The following is a 3,786-nucleotide window of genomic DNA, read 5'->3' as shown; positions in this document are numbered from 1 at the left end:
AAACCCACAATACTTTTGTACCAACCTGATATAAAGAAAGGCCTCCATGGCATCAGCCTGGAGGCAAGAGAGTGATTGGTGTGTCCAAGGAACAGCAAGGAGGCCACAGTGGCTGGAACAGAGTGGGGAGTGCAGGGAACTGAAATGGGGTCAGAAAGTACCAGGAAGCCAGATCTCCAAGAGCCTTGAAGGCCATGGTAGTTTCAGTTCTTGCTCTGAGTGAGGTGGGAGTTGTGGGAGCTGAGCAGAGGAGGGCCGTGATGTATTTATTTATTTTAGCAACTGCTCTGGCGCCGTGAGGTGCTGACTGTCGGGGGCAAGGCGGAGGCAGGGACCAGCAAGGAGGCAGCTGCCACGGCGGAGGCGGGATGCGACTTGGGCCTGGACCAGCCTGGGCGTGACGAGATGGAGGTGACGAGAAGCAGTCTCGTGGTGCCTGCAATTGAAGGTAGAACCCACAGGTTTTTCGGGCTGATTGAAGGTGAGGCATGTGTGAACGAGAGTTCCAGAGGATAACTTCAGTATTTGGGGCTCGACTTCTGGAGGAATGGGCGCTGTCACGTACAAAGATGGGGAAAGCGGCTGGAGAACCAGAGTTGAGGAGAAAACCAGGAGTTATTTTATTATCCTCAATTTAGCGATGAAGTCGCTCAGGTCCAAAGAGATTGACTCCCTTGCGCAGTCACCCAGCCAGCGTGGGATGGAGATGAAGTTGGAAACAGATTTGTCTGACCCCTGAGCTCCGTCCCCTCTGCAGCCTCCTACCCTAGACTAAGAAATGGCTGGGTTCAATGATCCTCAAAATGGAGTCCCCTGAGCTTTAGAAATGCAGATTCCTGGGTTCCAGCCAAGGGGGCATTTGCTACATGCCTGTGTTATTCGCATGGGTTTCCTGTCATCAAACGTGCTTTTGGCTGCAAGTAATCTACCGTCTAAAAGAGGTTATTCTGCAAGTTTCCTAGAAAGTATATCATATAATAAGAAGTTCTTAATTTGGGCTGGGCATGGTGGCTCACACCTGTAACCCCAGCACTTTGGGAGGCTGAGGCAGGAGCTTGCTTGGTGTGTTTAAGGAACAGCAAGGAGGCCACGGCGGCTGCAGCAGAGTGGGGAGAAAATGTGTACCTACTATGTGCATATTTGTCGAGCACCTACCAACAAATATGAATCACTTGAGGTCAGTAGTTGGAGACCAGCCTGGCCAACACGGTGAAACCCCATCTCTATTAAAAATATAAAAATTAACTGGGGGTGGTGGTGGGCACCTGTAATCCCAGCTACTAAGAAGGCTGAGGCAGGAGAAGAGAATCACTTGAGCCAGGGAGGCAGAGGCTGCAGTGAGCTGAGATCATGCCACTGCACTCCAGCCTGGGTCTCACAGAGTGAGACTGCCTAAAAAAAAAAAAAAATCCTGAATTTGATAATTCCAAGATTAATGGAATTAACCATCAGTTGGGCTGGTTAATCTGACAACTCAATTATGTCAGACACAAAGTTGGGGTCTCTACAATTCTCTTGATCTTTCCCTTATGATCACAAGATGGCTGCTGCAGCTCCAGACATTCTGACAACATCCAAAGATAAGACAAACAGAAGAGACGTTTCTCAAGTGTCTCTATTTTATCACACACATAAAAACTTTGTTTCAGAAGCTCCCAGGAGGCATCCACTCGCGTCTCCATGGCCACACCAGGGCAGGTTCCTGCCTATAAACCAACTACTGGCAGAAGGGGATGACTTAGCTCAATCACAGTTGATGCCCTAGAGCTGGGGCTGAAGCATCTCTCCATTGAGCACATTGTTATCTGCTGTGCACGGAACAAATTGAGTATTCTCTTAGGCAAGGAGGGAAGCTGGCTTTCCAGTAGACCGGCAATCTGTCTGCCGCAGGCCTCTGCATATGCTTTAGTGTATTATCTTTTTTTTTTTTTTGAGACGGAGTTTCGCTCTTGTTACCCAGGCTGGAGTGCAATGGCGTGATCTCGGCTCACCGCAACCTCCGCCTCCCGGGTTCAGGCAATTCTCCTGCCTCAGCCTCCTGAGGAGCTGGGACTACAGGCACGCGCCACCATGCCCAGCTAATTTTTTGTAGTTTTTAGTAGAGACGGGGTTTCACCGTGTTGACCGGGATGGTCTCGATCTCTTGACCTCGTGATTCACCCGCCTCGGCCTCCCAAAGTGCTGGGATTACAGGTGAGCCACCGTGCCCGGCCTAGTGTATTATCTTATGTGTATATGTGTAAGCTTATCGGATAAACTTGCATCCTAGTCACACAGAAGCAGCGCCAGAACTGATAGCAGATGAGGTCAGAAAGAAATTATTAAGCTTGGGTCCTTCTATCAGACCATACGAGTTACTGTTTTAAAATAAATCCCAACATCTCTGCTTGACACGGTTAGGTTGTTGTGCGTATGAGGCAGAGGTGTGAGTCGTAAAATTTAACCTTGTAAGACTGACTTCGATCTCGGTAATTGCTTTAGGCTTTCTTTTCTTTCTTTCTCTCTCTCCTTTCCAGTCCTTCACTATAGAAAGTCGTTCAGGCTTTTTTTTGCTATCTGAGAGACCCTACTTAATCCCACAATAGCCTGCAAGGTGGGTTTGATTGTATCTGCTGCATGGATGAGAACACGGGTCCGCGTGCAGCAGCCGCCCCCCACCCCCCGCCGCCAGTCCCCGCCCTCCACCAGCTCCCCCCTCCAAGGACCTAGAGTGGACTCTCACCCTGATTTCACTATGGAGCATTCAGGAAGGGAATCCTTTCATTGACAAGGCTGGCAGACTGGACCAAGTTGTAACTAAGACTTGCCCTTGTCACTCACAGGGGACCCTCAAGACTCCTCCCACCCCCGGTCTCCTGCACACACTTAAAATTACATCCTCCAAGAAAAGCTATGAAAACACATTTTACATAGATGCCTGGCGCGCCCTCCTGTGTCTCCATGGTGTAATAACATTGTAAGGTTTTCAAAACAGGTTTACAAATAACAGTGATGGCTGCTGATATCTATCAAGCGCTGATATGCCAAGCGCTGTATAAAGACATGTAAATGCACAGCTTCGGCTTTGATATAAAATTTTTCTGCTGAAGAAACTATATATGACCATGATTTAAAAAAAATTACACAGGGCACAAAGGTTTACAGCAAAGTTATCTTCCACTCCTACCCAAAAAAATTCACACAGGGTTCTGGCGCAGTGGCTCACGACTGTAATCCCAGCACTTTGGGAGGCCGAGGCAGGTGGATCACCTGAAGTCAGGAGTTCGAGACCAGCCTGGCCAACATGGTGAAACCCCGTTTCTACTAAAAATACAAAAATTAGCCGGGCTTGGTGGCACGCACCTGTTGTCCCAGCTACTTGGGAGGCTAAAGCAGGAGAATCGCTTGAACCCGTGAGGCAGAGGTTGCAGTGAGCAGAGATCGCACCACTGCACTCCAGCCTGGGTGACAGAGGGAGACTCCATTAAAAAAAAAATCACGCAGGACACAAAGGTTTACAGCAAAGTCATCTCCTCCCACTCTGTTCCGCCTGATGGGAATGGTGCACACTAATGTTGGACAGTGCACAACCTGCCCAACCTTTCACCATAACACTGAAATGGGTCCATGTGCAAATGTATCTGTGGGACAAATTCTTAGACTTGGAATTGCATGTGTATGCAGCCCTCTACTGGGGGCACTTAGTACCACTTTGAATCATAGCACTGGCACTACTTGCATTGGCAGATGCCCATTATTTCCTTCACTCGATAAACTACTATGAAGCACCTACTGGATACAGGGCAC

The 3,786-nt window shown here is 48.8% G+C and overlaps 1 long non-coding RNA gene across 1 annotated transcript in view; it reads right to left on the bottom strand.

Moving 5' to 3' along the window:
- The window catches only part of LOC119473101, a 5,966-nt gene extending 3,136 nt beyond the window's left edge, over nucleotides 1-2,830 (bottom strand). Inside the window, exon 1 of the long non-coding RNA XR_005202285.1 lies at nucleotides 2,723-2,830. This is a non-coding gene — a long non-coding RNA (uncharacterized LOC119473101). The remainder of the gene's footprint in view (nucleotides 1-2,722) is intronic.
- Nucleotides 2,831-3,786: the final 956 nt, after the last annotated feature.

This window comes from Cebus imitator, unplaced genomic scaffold, assembly GCF_001604975.1.
Source record: "Cebus imitator isolate Cc_AM_T3 unplaced genomic scaffold, Cebus_imitator-1.0 Scaffold132, whole genome shotgun sequence".
NCBI classification, from domain to species: domain Eukaryota; kingdom Metazoa; phylum Chordata; class Mammalia; order Primates; family Cebidae; genus Cebus; species Cebus imitator.
This window is presented reverse-complemented; position numbering and strand designations above follow the sequence as displayed.